Source organism: Bidens hawaiensis, unplaced genomic scaffold (assembly GCF_021521415.1).
Source record: "Bidens hawaiensis isolate Kalapana, Puna unplaced genomic scaffold, B.hawaiensis_p1.1 tig00038440_1, whole genome shotgun sequence".
Lineage (NCBI taxonomy): Eukaryota > Viridiplantae > Streptophyta > Magnoliopsida > Asterales > Asteraceae > Bidens > Bidens hawaiensis.
Window position 1 is genome coordinate 86168 of NW_027496738.1, and position 20322 is coordinate 106489.

Consider the following 20322-nt stretch of genomic DNA (forward strand, 5'->3'; position numbering starts at 1 on the left):
ACCCCACACCACAACTAGGACCGATCGGTCCACCTTAACCATTATAACATTTCATTTTCTTTTTTTAACATCCCAACCCCAACTTTCTCTCATCAATCTTCAACATTCATCCAAAGATCCAAGTTTTTAAGCAAGAAAACGAGGTATAGACCGAGTTATAATCGTGTTATTCTTCTTTTCTTGATTCATTTACAAGAAAGTGAGGTTTTAAGTGAAATATGGGTGAAAACCCGAGATGAAACCGATTCTTGGAGGATCAAGTGATGTATACAAGTTATACAAAGGATCTTGGTCCAAGAAAGTAGCTAAAAGAGTCAAAAACGAATTTTTACGGTCAAAATCTTTGTTTTGATGTTTTAATCGAAACCATGAAAGAAATGGCTTGATTGTGGGTATAACTTGCTTGGTGTGGTGTTGTTGTGCTTGTAAGTGTTGTATCTAGTGGCTAGAAAAGGCTAGAACCAAGATCTTTGCGATCTAACGCTAGAAAACACAAGATAGTTCGGTTTTCGTATGATTTACATAATTTGGACAGATTGTGATAGACCTAGAGTTGGGTCACGAAATTTCACAGAGATGATCTACACATGAAAATATGAGATCTGTGAATGTTTGGTAATTTTTGGATAAATGATGAATATTTGGTGAATTTAATGCTCGGTTTTGGCTAAAAATGGTGAAAAATAGCTAAACATCATGAAAAATTCTGGAAAATTTAAGATAAGCTTTTTATAACATATAAAAGTCACACACAAAATTTCAGGTTCATTGGAGAAGTCTAAGTAGGCTTTTCGGTAAAACGAGTTCTAGGGATTTCTAGCTCGGTTTTGGTAAAAATGGCATGAAAAATAAGTTTTTGGTTCTGGAAAAATTACAGGGAACTATGTGGGTGACAGGGGTCATCCCAGAAAAATTTGGGATTTTTCGAAGGTCGTTTGGTATTTTCGACATATTTGGTGTTTAAATGATGTTTAAAAATATTTAAATAAATTTTAGATATAAAAATTAATTCTGGAAAAATTTTTTAAAATTCCTTACTGTCAAAATATGGTTTGTACAAAGGTTCAAGGTCCGAGACTAAACGGATATTTATTTGTGCTAAATGGAACTTAAAAACAAACTTTTAAAGCTTAAAACGAGTAAACCGGCGAAGTTCGCCTAAGCGAGCTGACTGGTTTTTGAAAACCTTAAAAATGGATGATTTTTATGAAACTAAGTTAATCACGTAAAAATAAATCATCCGAAAATAATTCGGATGATTTGGGTAATTTTACCCGATTTAACCGTTTCCGGTGTATTAAAGACGGAAACGGGCCCCGCGGCCAAACGGGGTGTCTAACCGAGCTCTAATTTCACCACTTTAATGAAAATATCAATAATAACTATTTTCGGGCCGTGTGTGGTCAAACTCATTTTTGTAAACATAAAGACAGATAACCGTGCTAGGCACGCAAAACGAGAAAACAAACTAACGGTAGTTTTGACTAAAGAACTCTAGGTGATATCACAATCTAAGTCCTGAAAAGTGTTTCGGGGTTAACATTGTCCCCGGATCGTGTACGGTACTGGGTTAGCAGTGTCCCCAGACGTACCGGTTAACACGTATTTAAGTTATATTGATAGAAATTGTGTAGTAACGATTTGGGGATCGTATTACAGATCTGTACCAGTAGCCGTGCACCGTAGTACATCTTGCTCACGAGAATGTGAGTTTTCACGAGCCCCTTTTACTGAACTGTTTTAAATATTTTCCCGGGGCGGAAAGCATGTTTTTTATCAAAGTGTTTAAGTACATGCTGATCGCATGGAAATGAACGTATTTATTTAATGTTTATTGTACGGGAATCGTACGGTAATGAATTAAGATGGTAATTGTCTGAGTTGCTAACAGTGTAAGGCCCGAAACAGTGTTCTGGGGTAACCGAGTTCCCAGAGGTTATTAAATGTGTTTCTGGGGTAACAGAGTTCCCAGAGGTTATTAAATGTGTTTCTGGGGTAACAGAGTTCCCAGAGGTTATTGGAAGTATTCTGGGGTAACAGAGTTCCCGGAGGTTAATCGATATGTTTTGGGATTAACAGAGTTCTCACTTGTGGGCTCAGCATAATTACATCGCTTATTTATGATTATTATAATGATTTGTTATGGTTTATTTAAATTAGTGAAACTCACCAACTATTCGTAGTTGACCCGTTTTCTTTACATGCTTTCTAGGTACACTCAAATTGGAATGAGTGATATGTGTTCGATGCTGTGTGCTATTTTGTGGAAGTCTAGAGATCTATATTTTGCATTAAATATGTTAATGTACTATCGGTAACACTTATGTGATAACGCTTAGATGGTTATGAAACTCAGAACAATGTAATACGTTTAAATTAATGTAGTGGTGTTTTCTTTATAAACAATGCTGTTGATATCAGATGTGTCTGTTGCATCCCGTGTACGTTTCCGCTGCGGTTACGGGGTGTTACACCATCCGTCATGGAATGTTGACGAATGGAGTCTAATTCGTTATGGAGGCATAACGAATTAGAGTTAACTTAACGAATGGAGCATGTGGCCTATAAATAGGTGGTTCCATGCTCATAATTAAGTGAGATCACACATATGAGAGGTGTGAGGTCCTAGATCTATTATTTATCCTCTCCATAACTTATTATGTAATTTATCCATTATTTATCAATAAACCGTATTTAAAGTATTCATGTTCGAATTGTATAATCGATGTATCGACGCGGCTAGATCCAAGGCGGGTCTTCTCAAAGTTGCTGACTTCATCATAAATCGGGCATAGTTTGTGTTCATCAGATCACCCCGAATTGACTCTGAACCCCTAATGATTGATCAAAATATTTGAAGAACAATTACAATTTTTTAAACCTTAAAGGTTGAACAATGGACTTACATGTCACGCAGTTCGGACTTACATGCCTTCATTCAAGGTGTTTAGCACTTAATTGTTTGCCCCACCTCAAGTGGTTTAATATACCCCTATTCTTTGTTAATTATCAACATTTTGTGTTGAATTTAAAGAAATTTAAGTACGTTGCAGTTTTTCTGCCTTTTCATTTTCACTTTAAATATTTTTAACAAAGCAAGAACAATTTTATGGTGACCAATCACTAACGGGCTCGTGTATGACTGACTAATAGCATTTTGCCTATATTTATATGACTTTGAGTGGAGTCATGCAACAACTTCATAAACGTGCAACCACTAGTATAGGCGGATAATTTAGTTTATATCACTCAGACACTTACTCATTTGTCAAGCTTATCTACATATCAAGCAATGATCTTGTTGGCTTTTGATATACTATCTTCTTGTGCTATGATCATTAAAGGCAATTTCTTATCATTTTCCAAATGCAAGATCCATTTCTCAAAATTTAATAATTTTAAATTATCCGAATCGCTCTGAACAGGAGCCTCCTCTAAACAGGAAAAAATATTTGAAACATTTTCTAATTTTCTTAAAAGAAAATAAAATCGTTTTGGCAAGTCTAGTGACTCATTTTTGTTTTACTTAGAGTAAGAAATGTAAAATCATTTTGTTGAGTTAAACATAACTCGTTTTCTTCTTCTAAAATTGTGACATATTTAAAAAATATTTACAATTTCTATAAACAAAAAGATAGTTTTAATCAAAGCAGATGATGCAAAGTGACTCTACAGGATATAGAAATCGGGCATGATCAAAGGCTTTGGTAAAAAGGTCTACAAAGTTATAGTCGGTGTAGAACTTTTCAATATTAACAAGTTTTCGATCAAAACAATCAAGATGAAATGCATTCGGATGTCATTATGTTTTGTCTTTGAGTTTTGGACCGGGTTTTTCACAATACAAACTGTTGCATCGTTATCACAGTTAACATGCGTGGCAAAGAAATTCAAACCGTAATCCAGCAGTTGATGCAGGATTCATATCACTTGTGAACAGCAGCTAGAAGCGGCAATGTATTTTGCTTTGGCGGTGGAGGTGTACACAGTGACTTGTTTCTTGCACTGCCAAGAAATTAATCGATCATCCAGGAACTGACATATGATTGAAGTTGATTTTCTATCTAAATTCCATCCCCATAATCATTGTCTAAGTGTAGGCATGTAGAACTAAAGGAGACTCTTTAGGATATCAAACACCCAAATGAGGCTTTCCTTTGAGATAACGGAAAATACGCTTGAAAACAGTTAAGTGAGATTCTTTCGGATATGAATGATATCTGCACACTGACAAACATGGAACATGATGTCTGCCCTGCTTGCAGTGAGATACATCAGAGAGCCAATCATGAACCTGTAAATGTGTTGATGGACTGACTTTCCTGATGGATCTAAATCTAACACTGACCTTGTAGCAATCAAAGTAACATAGGGAGTGGCATCCTTGAACCCAAACTTCTGAACAATTTCATGAACGTATTTCTCTTGATTAATCAAAATCCCACCCATATTATGTTCAACTTGTAGCCCCAAGAAAAATGTCATCTCCCCCAACAAGCTCATCTCAAACCAAAGTTGCATTACCTCTGAAAATATCTACACAACTTATCTCTCGTTGACCCGAAGATAATATCATCAACATACACTTGGACCACGATCAGATTATTGTTCACCTTCTTGACAAAAACTGTTTGCTCAATAATACCTCTTCTATAGCCATTTTCTAATAGATATTAAGCTAAAGTAGCATACCAAGCACGAGGTGATTGATGAAGGCCATAGAGAGCTTTGTGAAGTCGGTAAACATAGTTAGGACGATCGGGATCTTTAAAACCTGGAGGTTGCTTCAAAACCAGGATCTTCAAAGCAGTCTTTATATATTTTGAAGTTCATTAAAGATGCATATTCAAAGAAGAGATGAATGGCTTCCAGCCTAGCAACGGGTGCATAAACTTCATCATAATCAAGACCTTCACGCCGAGAGGAACCTTTTACTACCATTATAGCTTTATTTCCTTTAATCACCCCTTTATCATCTTTCTTATTTCTAAACACCCATCGTGTACCAATCGACCTCTTGTTCTCAGAATACTTCAACAATCTCCACACATTGAGCTTTTTGAACTGTAACAACTCTTCTTGCATAGCTACAGCCCAATAATTCTCCTTGATAGCCACTTTTTTGGTTCAACCTATGAAATAAAATATGCAAAAAGACATTTTTTTAATAGCTCCATATGCGCTCCTTGTTTGGACACTAGCAGAAGGAGAACCAATGATGTTCTCTGTTGGATGAGATCGGTAAATTGGTAATTGAGGAATGGATCCACATGCTCAATAGGATATGCTTGAAGCTCAACAGTCAGATTCTTGATAGGATGGAATTTGCTTGGAGCATCAATCAGAACATCAGTGGCTAGTTGAATAGTGTCTGGTTGATCAACCATATGTTATGGGGAAATAGGACCATCCCACAGATTCTCCATAAATGGGACAACAACTACAAGAATTGAAGTAGAATCAGTGTTGTCGAAAACATCAGCATAAACTTCACTAGCAACAGTCTCTTTAACAGCAACTTGTATGTTCTCATTGTGTGAGGAAGGTGTGGGAATAGAATCAACCACACTAGGATTTAGCTAAAGTATGACTATAGGCTTAGCAGGAGTTGGATCAACATTGACAGCCAATAAGTAGAAGGAATCTGAATTTGAGTCGGAAGCATATTCAACGGTTATTACATCGGTTGTGTCTGCTGGTTGTGGCATCGTTACAGGGACCACATTAGGAATTATAGTATTGTATTTTGGTTAGATAGGCCAGCAAATAGAACAACATCATTCATTCTGTTGGAAATGGCTTGAATCAACACACTGAGACGCTACAGTAGGGACTGGAGCAACTGCAACAGGAGGAGCAGAAATACCATGAAACTGGTTGAAAAATGAGTCATAATCAATTAGCCAGTTGGGTCCCGTGTGTGCATCAGTCAGATTAAGCTCTTTCCAATCAACGTTGAAGGATTCCACTATCACTTTCGCTTTCTTGTGTAACACGATAAGCGGTTTTCTTCGCAGCATAACTGACAAAATAATACTTATCGGCCTTCTCAGCAAACTCGGGACCTGAGTTGGCATTTGTATTAAGAAGAGTGTAGGGACATACAATAGTTTTTGAAGTAATTGACTTGTGTCTTTTTCTTCTGAATGAAGCATGCAACATTGATAGCTTTACCCTAGAAAAACATAGGAACCTTTGAATAAGACAACATTGTTCTAATAGCTTCGATCAGTTTCGGTTGCGTCGTTTAGCAACCCCATTTTGTTATGGAGTGTAAGGAGCACTAAACTAACAATTAAAACCCTACGAATGACAGAAGTCAATAACAGCTTTGTTGCATAATTCTGTTTCACTGTCACTTCTTATTCACTTAATTTTCCTATAAGTTTGGTTCTACACAAGTGTCATGAATCTAATAAGAAATTGAGCGGTTTCATCCTTGTGTCCTAAAAGGAAAGTCCAGCTGAAACGAGAAAAATCATCAGTAACAACAAGACAATAAGCTTTTCAGCCTATTTCCAAAGGATGAATTGGACCAAAAAAGTCCATATGTAACAGCTGAAGAATGGAATCAATGTAATTAACAGTTTTGGGTCTGTGATGGAGTTTGTGTTTCTTTCATTTAGAGCAAGAAAGACATTTTTTAATAAAGAGAAAGTTTTAACACGCAAACCCCTCACATGCTCACCTTTGACTAGTTTGTTCAAATTCTTGAAGTTGACATGACCGAGACGTCGATTCCAAAGTGATGAATCATTCTCCAAGGCTTTAGACATTAGACATGAATCGGTTCATTATGAATATGAACTTATTGTGTCCAATATACAAGCATCATTATGCCTCAAAGGAAGCATCAATATCCATTCTTCGGGGACTTTGAAACCCGGTTTCAAGATCAAACAATCATGTTCAGTGAATAAAGTAGAGTATTTCTTGTCACATAATTTAGAGACGCTGGGCAGATTGTGGTTGAGATGTTCGACAAGGTTGATGCCATCAAAGGTCAAAGTTCCATTGGAGAAATTTCATATCTTTGTTATTCTCCCACCTAAGTCACCAGCAAAGGAAATCGATCCACCACTACTTAAGTACCAATACTATTGGCAGGCCTTCTTGACTAACCCTACACGCATCATCACTTAGTAAGAGGTGGCCTCTTGAGACAAAGTTGTCTCAGGAAGGTTAAAAAAAAGTTGCCAAATTTTGTCTTATTATTGAAAACATGTTGAATTTTTGTGAATTAGAATATGAAGAACAGTCCTTAGGAACCCATGCAGAAACGTGTTCCTTGGTTTTTGAAGATTTATTAGACCGCTGATGCGTGCTGGGTGTAGTATGAAAAAGGTGTTAATTTTTTCAAAGACATGTTCACACAATATTGAGTTTTAAATTTATAAAAATGATTATTATCTTAACTAAACCACACATAAATAGGCAAGTGTACATATCATATATGTAGTAAAGTATAGGTAAGAACCAAGTATCGATCCACTGAGACTAAAGCGTTGTATTTAATTTAACCAGAAGTGAAGATAATTTTGGTTTTGGTTTTGGTATTGGTTTTGGTTTTGGTTTTGGTTTTGGTTTTTGTAACTGAGTTTAAAGAAACGCAAATTAAAATTAACAGACAATATTTTTGGGTTTTCCTATTTTAAGATAGGAAGAAGATCAAAGATAAAAGTGTATCATCTTGGTTGAAACTCATCTTAACTTGGTTTCATAGTTGACTCGTAAACATGTGATATAAGCTTGCTATGGTGATTAAATGTGAGAATAACATCGTTAGTCATGTTATTCCATGATAATTAAAGAAAGAGATAATTCATTGTCCCTTTTACTAAAACATCATTTTATGTAAGCAAGTGGTTTTTGATAAGTTAACTCACTTTAAAGATGATGCAATCCCTTAAATTACTAAGTAATTTGTCCTTAATACTTTAGTAAAAATGACCTTTGTATTATACCTAGAATACCAATTAAGATTAGTTGAATTATAAAAAATTAACCTTGAATCACCAAGTATTAACCCACACAACTCTTGAACAATTATAGAACCTATGTAATAACCACACAAGAGTTGCTTAAAATAGGTTATGTTGCACACTCACTTAACGAGTAATTAACAGATCTTAGTGGATGAACACCAACAATCCATTTTCACAACATTGTTGATAATTCTCATTCTAAATTGGTCAACCACTAGGATAGAATTTCAATGAATTAGATATATAAGAACCCCCAAGTCGTAGCTTTTAAATAAAAAATGAATCCTTTAGAGCTCGGATTTCTAGCTCATTCGATTTTGGAAGTTCGATCGTGAAATTTCTTTAATTCTGTATTTCTTGAATATGAGTGTTTGACTTGTTATAACGGATCCTATTTATAGTACAGAGAATGGGTCTGTCATCTTGATAGAGATGGTTCTCCTTCGTTGGATATTTATTCTATTATCAAGAACACGGAATATATGAAATAGATTAAGAAATATTTGAACTATGATTCATACTTAATATTCAAACCTCGCGGCCAGACTCCAAATAATATTCCATTTCGTCCATGTTAATATTAGGATTCACGTTTTTTCCAACCAAGCCCTTAGAAGAATGTCAATATCTCGACTTATCATCAAGCTCGGAATCTTGGTGGCTCGTTAAAAGGTTTCTTAAGTTATTCCCCAAACCTCACAAGAGTGGCAGTTCCCCAGCTTATCATCAAGCTTGGTATTTGGGGGTTCATTTAAAGAATTCTTAATTTATCAACCAAGTCCTCACAATATAGTGATTTCTCGACTTATCATCAAGTTTGGAGTCTTGGTGTCTATTTTGAGGTTCGCCAAGGCTTCGGAATACTAGAAATTTCTCGGCTTATCGTCAAGCTTCGCAATTGGGGTATCTTTTAAGAGTATTTTAACATTCCTCAGTAAGTGATAATTGCAACACAACCATTAGTTATTAAAAACAAGTCACATGTTTTACTATCATTATTAAACTTCAATTACGATTCAATATAAACCAAGATGATACTATGGAACTTTAGCCACTAATAAACATAATGATAATTATCAAAGTAATAGACACAAACATGATCAAACTGAAACAATCTAAACAATGTGAATGACTAATCTTTGATGCTAATGACTTCTCCTAAAAGCTTAATCTCCTTAAACTTCAAGGGTTGGATGAATGTGATTAATCCCTTATTAATGATGGTGAAAAGAGTTTGTTGGAGAGTATTGAATGCTTCACCAAGGGGTGTTCAAGTCTATTTAATGAAGAAAAAGAAGAGCATTCATTTATAGGCCGTCCAGGAGCTCCTGGCATGCCCGTGTTAAGCAGAGCATGGTCGTGTCGTCATTTTTAATCCTGCTGCATTAATTGTCTATGTCAGATCGTACAACTCAAGGTTAACACGACTGTGTTAAGCAAGGCACGACCGTTTTAAGTTCTACAACAGTCCAAACTTCTCTAGTTGTGTATTTTTCTCTTGTACTTGAAGGCATAGCCGTGTCTTGGGAAGGCACGACCATGTTTTGCTTCAGAGCCATCTATTTTTTCTTTTCTTCCTTATTTTTATATACATGGGGTGTGTTTTGGTTAACATGGTTATGTCTTTATTTCCTAATTTTTGTCTTTACTTCGTATGCTCTAGGCATGGCCATGTCTTTATTTACCATGGGGTGTGTAAACTCGGTTTTCACGGTTTTTCTTCGTATTTTAGCTTGTTTTATTATGAGTTCTATAACTTTCTACCTTATCAATGCATGCTTGAAAGCAAAGATGTTTGTGTACCTTGGGAGTATCATGACTATCTTGGTTTTCTCTTGATAAAGAGCTTAAGGAAGCTTGATCTCCATCCAAAAATGCCATCTCGGAAAAGTTTAACGGGTTCAACAACTCACCAAATTGACCTCCACGGCCTTGCTCAGGTGCTTCATCAGACTATGTGATAGGGCCCAAGTGCTTGGATTCCCTTTGCTTGAACTTATTTGAACGATCCATCGAACCCTTTGACTCGAGGAACTATTTTTACCCACCGGTCTCTTGTCACTCTTCTTCCTACTTTCACCATCTGACACTTCAGTGATCTTTACGTCATTTTCAGGTTGTGTTGGGTTCGTGAAACTCTTGCAAAGTGCCCAGTCTCATTGCAGTTGTAACAACGGAGCTTTTCCTTGTCGAACCTAATGGCTTTGTTATCAGAGTCTCCAAAGCTATTTTTCCCATACTTTTTCATTAAGTTTAAGGCTAGGTGAACTGTCATGGTTATTTGATACTTGATATCCATATTCTTAAGATCCCTCTTGTTGATTTCGGGAATATCTCCTTGTTGGAAAGAAGGAGGCCACAATTTTCCTTGCAACAGTTGTTCATGGTTGGCCATAAAAGAATGGAAGAGTGCAAATTGCTATTCATAAACTTGAGTGGTGGGGTAGTCTTGGCTTGAAGACTTGTTCAATCCTTGAGCCTTGAGAGCTTATTCAGCGGCTTTTTTAACTACATCTTGGAATAAGCTTGATATAGATCCTGGCTGACTCATTGAAGACTTATAAGCACTGGTTTTCTCAGACTGAGCACCACTCATTTTTAATCCACTAACGGGATGACTCGTTGGGTGTGACTGAATAAGAAAGGTCGAGCTAGTTCCAGAACCAAAAAAAAAACCTCGACTTAATTTAGAGAGCTGAAATGGTTTTTCAGTCTGAGCTTATCTTCCATTTTAAATGACTTAATGGTGGAAGTCAGGTCACTCAATGTTGTTGTATTTAGATTTATTGTTCTTTGATAGTAGTCACACTACTGTTCCACGTGTAAGGCATTGAGTTTAACAATTTCTTGTTGATATTAGAGAATTCAAGGTTAATACCGGCACTTCTCATTTTGTTATTCAAGGTCTCAAATATTTGGATGAGGGAGGCAACCGATTCTCCTTGAATGTGATTCAACATGTTGAACTCTCCTTTCAACATTTCCTTCCTACTTTCCCTCATGTCCAAATTACCCTCAAACTTCTCAACCAAGGAATCCAGAGCACTTTAGCATTTGTGTGTTCTCTTAGTATTTGAGCGATGTCAATTGACAAACACACACTCAAAATACCATAAGCCTTCTCATCATCAAGGATCAATTTCCTATCCGCATCAACATAATTGTCAGCAGGTAGAGGAATCAGACTAGCAGGGGAATGTGTGATAGGTCTATGAGGTCCATTCTCAATGGATCTCAGAAGAGCATAGTCATTTATCCTTATGTAGTTCTTAAACCTCCATTTGAATTCTTCAAAGTTACTATCCCACTTAAGAAGTTTGGGTGGTTTGTTCATGGTACTGGCCTCATTCTCAAACATCAAGTAGTTCTTTAATTCAGGATCGTGTGCCATTTTGACAGTCGGAAAATCAAATCAAAGTACTCTTGAAAAGCTGAAAATTCTGTTAAAATGCAAAGTCAAACGGATCGAATAAAAAGTTGATTCAATTAGATTCAGAAATTCGATTCGATCAGTTTCAAGACTTGATTCGACTGATTTGGGAATCTCGATTCAATTGGTTCAGAATTTTTATTAGATTGGTTTGGGAATCTAGATTTGATTGGTTTGTGGAAACTCGATTTGATTGGTTTTAAAACCCAATTCGATTGGTATCCAAAACCCAATTCGATTGGTTTTCAAAACCCGATTCTATTGGTTTTCAAAACCCGATTTGATTGAATTTTGAAACTCAATTAGATTCAAATTTCCCGAAAAAGCAATTCCAACTGTTCAAACAAACACACTTTTAAACACTTTTTAACCTTCAAACACCCTAGGAAACCCGAAGAACACCTTAACACCTTGAAACACAACTTTCCACCGACTTTCAAGCTTGCAAAGAGACTTTCTAGGCCGAGAACTCACTTGTAGCACTTGAACACACTTTGTTTTACATAAACACACCTTCCAAAAACTCAAACATGATCAAAATCAAGGTTGTGACCCAAGAACCTCAACTAGTAGAGCCGAAAGATATGATACGAGTTGTAGTTCCTAGAGACGGGATCAACCAACAATGTTCTTGGATCAATATCACTCATGAGCTAGCGAAAATCACTCACAAGTAACCAAGATCTCGAATCTTGTTGTATGTTCGGTTTAATACTTAAAAGGGAAAGAAAGAGAGAGAGTAGCGAGAGTTTTAGAAATATGGATAAGGTTTTGTCAAAAGGGTTATTGTTAGAATGTGCATGCTTCACCTTTAAAGGTGAAGCCATGCCATGCTCACATATATTTAAAATTGATTAAATGAAATCACACAAGCAACCAAGTTGCTTATTAACAATGGTGAACTTTGCAATACTATTTTCGTATATTGTTGCATTGCCAAGATCGCCTGCACGAAAAACCTCATCATCATAGGCACCATGCTCCTTTCTATGAGGATTGTTGTGAGAACCTTCCATTAATGAACATGTACCAGTTGACATGAATGTTGGAAAATTTGGTTGGTTCGGGTCAAGTCAATGCGGGCTGACCCGATTATGACCCGGTAAGAGTTACACCGAGAATAACGAACACCAAGCCCACTTAAATTGTTTACCGGGCTAGACACAATTAAACAAGGTTATTGGTGATTAAAGGCTTCTAGTTTGGTGATTTGGGCTCAAAGCCCATTGGGTTTAAAGGGTGTTTAAACCCTGATATATTTCTATATATAGCAAGTATTTATGATCTTATCCTTAATACAAGTTACCAAAAATTAAACTCTGATCATCACATCACCTCACCTACTGCCAGCAGCCACTTCCGACCACCAGACTTCCGCTGCCGCTGCTTTTTCCGGCGCCGCCGCCACCTTCGGCCACCCTTTTTGTTGTTGTCGCCGCTGATTCCAACCACCGCAGATCCAGCCGTTGTTGCAGCAGCTGCAGGTGCCTGTTATCTCTGCTGTTCGCGTCTGCCACCGTCAGCCATCACCAGTCGCTGACCGCCGCCGCTGTTTGCTGCTCTGTAACATCCGGCCCCTCGCACCACCAATATTGTCCGCTCTTCCCATGAAGAGCTCACGGATTTGTTTTTGGTTGCCCAGATGGAGACTTCCCAGGAGGTCACCCATCATAGTACTACTTCCACCTAAGCACGCTTAACCATAGAGTTTTCATGTGCTCCACAGCCAACTAAGCTCAAAACGCGTTGGTGATTGAAGAGACAGGACATTTACTTATGAACCAAGGATCTCTCTTGTCCACGACCGATGTGGGATTTGCCTAAGAGTGGGACGATGTTGTGTTTGCCAAGGGTGTTACAAACAACCCTCCTTTGGACTCATCGTCCTAGATGAGGCGTGTCCCAACATCCCGAACGGCACAAGAGTGGCTCTGATACCACCTGTAACATCCGGCACCTCACACCACCAATATTGTTCGCTCTGCCCATGAAGAGCTCACGGATTTGTTTTTGGTTGCCCATATGGAGACTTCCCAGGAGGTCACCCATCCTAGTACTACTTCCACCTAAGCACGCTTAACCATGGAGTTTTCATATGCTCCACAGCCAACTAAGCTCAAAACGCGTTGGTGATTGAAGAGGCAGGACATTTACTTATGAACTAAGGATCTCTCTTGTCCACGACCGATGTGGGATTTGCCTAAGAGTGGGACGATGTTGTGTTTGCCAAGGGTGTTACATGCTGTACCGCCGTCAGCCGCCGCCGCTTAGTTGCCGGAGTTGTTGGTTCTTTGGCTTGTTGTTGTGTCGTGACCTAGCTACTTTCGTTATCCCTCGGTGTCTCACCCGGTTGTGTATAACCGAGGTATAAATACTATTCCTTTATCTATGTGGTTGTGTTTCATTTTCGTACTCGTATCGATTGTAACTGGATCCTCGTTTGGGTTTCGGGTTCGTGGTAACTCGTTTATTTCCGCTTCGTTTTTTTGTTCGTTTATATGTTAATGTGATTAATAATATTAAACGAAAATATTAAAACGGGTTTAATCATTAAACCGTGTCATTTACCACCACTCATATATGCAAACCAATAAAGAACTAAAACTCAAAATTAAACTATTTGAAACTCAGAATTGAGAATCGATGAAATTAAGAGTTCAAGTGAATGGGGATACCAGGTTGGGAGTAGGAGCAACCCATGTACCATTCCTTTATGTCCATGTAACATATAAACATTTACATTATAAACATTTACATAATAGATTTGACATGTTAAAGATGATGTTGATTTTGATTGAAGCATTCTCTGTTGATTTAATCGTATGCGGTTGTTACTATTACAGAACAAGGTGTTTACTATCAAGAAGAACTTATAAACATGAATGAAATTAAGAATGCCAAGAACATAGAAACATGATTGCGATTAAAAAAAACTAAATGTATATAGTAACATAGATTCATAAGTTTTATATAAAGTTGATATCAACAAAAGGTGAACTGATGACTTTTTTTCTAGGATTTGCAGTTACGAGAATCATGGTAGTCGGTAGACTTTTGGCATATGCGACACAACCTTTCAATTACTTAATCCATCCGCAACTTTTTCACCATGTTCATTTATACTACACATAGAGTGTATGACAGTTGACACCCACACAATACATTTTTTTAAATACGTTAATGCAGTTAAACATTACATCAATAATAAAAGTAAGATTATAGTTCATCAATAACTTTTTTTACTTGAGCAGTGTCATCTAAAAAAGACTACACATGGTCGGTATTTACCTAGACATGAGCATGATCTAAGGAAGACTACACATTGTAGGTCTTTACCGAGCATGAAATTCAATGTTACTGAACAAACTAAACATATTGTCTTGTTAGTATGATTTCTGTGCAAAAGTAGTTGTGTCATTGTGATCTTGTAGTGTGTTTTATGCACACCCACTCAGCCACTCACTATTTGAATTAGAACAAGGTAGAAGCTTCCTACACAGGTTAAGTTGTTACCTACATAAACATTGGAATTTTCCTATCCAAGTAAAGCTGTTAGGCTTAGTGTAGTGGGCGACGTTGGAGGGCGATTTTGGGCGATGAGGGGCTAGAACACCGCCCCCGGTGATTTTTGGGCGATTTTGGGCGGGGGGGGGGGGGGTTCTTTTTATCGCCTAAACTCTTGAGAAAATAATAATATTTTATTATTTTGACCGTTTGACAATGGTACAAAATAAAAAAAAATAATTAAAACAATATATTATATATCTATATAAACATATACCTTCTTCTCCGTTTCATATCCTTCTTCTTCATTTCACATCTATATAAACATAAACCTTCTTCAAAAAATCTAGCAAAATGAATCCTACAAACAACCCGAACCAACCGACACTCGTGGAACTCGCCGCTACCATGAAAGAAATCATCAAAAAACACAAAAAGTGTGTCGAGGAACTCAACGATGCCATGAGAGAAACCAACAAGCAACATGAAAATATTACTCAAATGTTAGAATTTCGGGAAATGAGTGAAGAATACAAATCCCTCAATGATGCTGGGTTACACGAAGAGGCCGCATTATTGCAACGACAACGAATGGAAAAAATGCGCGAATATTATGAATATTAGTATTTTATTTAGTTATGTTTTTTAATATTTTTAGTTATGTAATTTTTTTTAATTTTAATGCATTATTAGTTATGTTTTTTAAGTTTTTTGTATTTCTTTTTAATTTTAATGCATTTTTATCTAATTATTTAAATAAATTGGTTTTTATTTGTTTAGTTTAGTTATAAAAGAAAATAATAAAAAAAGAAACTGTGGGCCCAACTTGTAGCCCTTACACCATTACATCCCAAAAACAAATTTCCACTCCTTACTGATTGGGCGCCTGGCGCCACATGTCACAATTCGCCCCCAATTGTAGCCCCTCCACTACACATAGCCTTACCTACACAACAAACATGGCATTCTGTCAAATAAATACCATAACTTTGTAAAACAACAAAAGTTATCATTACACTGTATTAAAACTAGTGATACACCTTTAAAATTAAAACAAAACTTAATTATAATTAATACAAGCAACACATAAATTTTTTATTTTAGGTATTTTAGCATAACAAGATAACTTTGTTAAGGCCATGGTTATTCATACACCCTTTTTAGTTATTCACACACCCTTTTAACACACATTTAAACCCTATAGACACCCTATAAAAGGTGTATGAATAACACATCCCCTTTGTTAATCCAACACTACACTGTAACAATGATATTCCAACATTTCAGAAATATGTAATGTCAATTAAATAATATAACTATATGCAACCACAAAAGGTACTAACGGTATGTAAATTTATAATTAGACCTAAACAACAACATGGTATTTATACACTAACTACCATAACTTTGTAAAATACCAAAACTCATTCATACACTTTAACAAAATGAGACAGGTACTTAAAAATAAAACATAACAATTAACTAATTTAAACAAACATAAGCGCTTCTTTTTAGGTTTTTCCAAATTCCAACACAACTAACCTAGTTAATCCTACACCTCTACATGATTATTCCTACATTAATGGAATAATTATCAAAAAAATGCAATATTTTATTACCAAAGTCATGTGATGAGATTCAAAAAGAACCTTAGTCAATCTATACTCTGTTTTTTTTAAATGTGAACTTCATAGAAACAACACCGAACCCGAAAACCTGGCCGGCCAGAACAACAAACAATTACATATTCACAAAATTACACCAATCCCTCCAAACGAACTTGCCATTCATGGCCCTATGCTTAAACCAAAAAAAACTAACCACCCTGACTTCGCTAAAGATCTCGTCCACACTACACCTTTTCCCATTGAATCTGAGGTTGTTTCTGGCCTTCCACAAAACCCAACAAGCCGTGAACACAATACCGTGTAAAGCCTTTCTTTCCTTCGTCCCTCTAATACCGGAATTATGAATTTCAAGTAGATCTCTAAAAGAAAAAACAAAAAATTCAAAAACCAACACCAAAAGCTATTTTTTACCCATAAACCCAAAGCCATAGGACAAGCAGTAAAAAGGTGAGTCACAGTGTCGGAACCAACATTACAAAACCTACACTCCTTGTTGGACACAATCTATACTCTGTTCTTAACAAAAAAAAAATGCTTTGAACATAAGAGCCCTAGTTTTAAACCCAATCCACTAGATTAACCAATCGAATATGCAATGTAGGTATTGGAACTGTGAAATCGATAATCTAATCACTTATTCAATCGAAAAAACCAAAAAACAAAAGAAACCCTAACCTTTAATACAACCTTCAATTACGATACCCTAACGGGAATTCTGTACACATGATACTGAGTCTTCAGCAAACTAAGAAAATTTATGTAATCGAATCCTTGAAAATCCCCAATTTCGAGCACATGTGAGAGAGGATGATTAGTGTCAGACGGCTTTTCTTTTTACTCTAATGCAGGTTCATGGAAGATCTGAAGCACACTGATTGAGGCGCTGAAAGGGGGGAAACGCCAAAGATATTGATGAGGCTTACACAAAAAAGACGCTTCTGTCCTTTTTAATTAAAAAAAGTGCTATAATTGTGTCACAGTAATTACGAGTTTGCCATGCTTATTATATACCATTGATTAAACACAATCAATGATTCAGATCTATTTTTCGCATTTCTCGCAATAATCTTATTTCTCTCCTAAACCATATCATATATATATATATATATATATATATATATATATATATATACAGACACACATATATATTGTATGGCAGGGTTAAAATGAAAACTCACTCACGATGTGAAAATCATTGAAACTTTATATCAGTCTTCGATCTAAGGGGGTGTTTGGTACAGAGAAAGGAATTGTAGAGAAATGGAATAGAGAAATGGAATTGCAGAGAAAGAGAATTGGTCTGAAGAATGAGAATTGACTGTTCTGTTTGGTAGTACAGAGATTTCAGTAGAGAAATATAGCTGAGAATCATTTCTCTTGTTTGGTACATAGGAAATAAACAGAGAATTATATCAACTTTATCATTAGCACAAGTATTTTTTTCATAACAAATATTTATTAAAAAATAAAAAACATATAAAAAGATGCATAAATTCCAACCAAAATATGCATTGATCAAACCAATTCACATACAAAACATAGTTTTTAAGCAAAAAACATCAACCGTAGTTAAAACCAATTCACATACAAAACATACTTCAACCATACACAACTATCCCATTGAACCATCGGTATACAACTCGACCATCTCAATTTTCTCTTCTATTGTCAACGCAAGAAAAGAACGTCCTAGATCCACATCTTTACCAATCAAACGAGCTGCTTTGAACCATTTTTTCGTAGTGATACCTAGTAAAGCTTTCAACTCATCACTAACCTTTTCATAGATTTCACGAGCCTCCATACCTTCTTTGCTAAGTTGTTCACCCACCATACCCTTCTTGACTAAAACACTTTACCAACGAGTTATAAGCTGAGATCAATGGCTGAAACCCAAGATTGATCATGAAAACCAAATTATGCAAAGCAGCATCACTTTTCCCTCCAAAACATAATCCAACAATGTATATACTATAAGCCATATTAGCCAAATGAGGTCCAGCTTCCACTATTCTGCCTAAAAGATGATCAATTTGATACTGAATGCTCTCAGTAGGTCCAAAAGAGGCTTTTGAATATAAAGGGTCAATGCCACAACCATATTTAGCAATTGCATGCAAAAACTTGAGTGTAAGATGAAGCTCATACCCTTTTGGACACTCTTTCATTAGTTTAAAAAACATAACTTGATCAGGAATCACACCAGAATCAAGCATCTTTTCGTATACCTCATCAACTTCAACCCTGTTCTCTTTAAAAAGTGCAGGAACAATGGATGTATAGCAATGCACATTGGGTATCAGGTCTCTACCAGACATGCTATTCAGCAGGGCCAAAGCACTATCAACTTTATCTTCTTTACAAAACTTTTTTATCATAATTTGGTAAGTCAGCACATCAGGTTCAAGTCCCAACTCAATCATCTGCCCGTGTAAAATCCACATTTTATCAAAAATCCCACAATTAACAAACCCTTGCATCAATGTATTATAAGTATAAGTATCCGGCTGACAACCCATCTTAAGCATTCTATAAAACACTCTCATCCCATTTGTACTTTCCGGTTTTTACATTACCCGTTAATAAGACTAGTATACATAACCTTATCAACAAAGAAACCATACGACTCCATTTCCATACTCAACAACTCAGCCTCTTCAACTCTCTCCATCTTACAAAAACCAAACAAAAGAGACTTCCACAAGTGGCAAACAGACGGTACGCCTCTCTCACGCATTATATCAAACACTTGGCGGGCTTCATCAACATACCCTCTAGAAGCCAATCCAGTAATCAACATATTATAACACGAAACCGCAAGAGAAATCCCAGCGTCATTAATCCTAACACAATACTCATACGCATCAAGAAACCTATTTTGGTCAAACACCTCTTTAATAAGCTCCGAAAAGACACTTACACTAGAAGACGATTTCAACTCAACAAGTCTTTAACTTTCCCCAATTTACAGTAACAAATCATCATGGAACCTAACAACGAAGCATCCTGCTTAATCCCTCGTTTCAGTATTCTATCGATATACAAATCTTCAGCTACACGAATTTCACCGGCATTCACTAGTCTAGTAATTAGGGAAGAATAAGAGGGGAGTTCGGGCTCGACGCCTCGTGAGACGGCAAAATCGATGACAGAAAGCTCATCGGTGACAGTCGGGGAGTGTAAAATAAGGCGTTGGATTACGCGTTGGGCGGCGGATAAAAGCCCTCAGTTAATTAGGGATTCAGCAAGGGAGAAGAGAATTCTTTCCATTTCTCAATTCTCCGCTTTTTTTAGAGAAACAAAATCAGAGAAATGGAAATGGTTTATTTCCATTTATCACCTCTTTCTTTCATAAACAAACAAGTGAATTCTTTCCAATTCCATTTCTCACCCCTCAATTCCCTCTACCAAACACCCCCTAAATGGATGGATGGTGGAGACTTGATATTTTAAATTAACTCCTTTAATTATTATTTTTAATACCTTTAAAGTGCAAAAGGGTAAATAGGTAAAATCAACTAAGGGTGGTTTATGTCACACATCATGCAGAAGATGTCAACTCACCTAGGGTTTTCTATGTCTCCATTTTTAAGCCAAACAGTATATTAATTCCAAAAGTGTTTAAATCCTTTTCATTTTCTCCATATTTTACTTCATCTTCTCACATTCAAGCTAAGCCATATCTAACTAAAACAACCACATTAAAAATTTGTCATTTTGATCACTTCATCTTCTTCGAATAAAAAAAGAGAGAGAAGAGAAAATAAAGGCAGAG

General features: G+C 36.4%; 1 pseudogene; it reads right to left on the reverse strand.

Annotated features, from left to right (window-relative positions):
- Window positions 1-18370: 18370 nt before the first annotated feature.
- LOC143590302 (pentatricopeptide repeat-containing protein At5g62370-like) lies at window positions 18371-19817 on the reverse strand (annotated as a pseudogene).
- Between the last annotated feature and the right edge of the window lie 505 nt (window positions 19818-20322).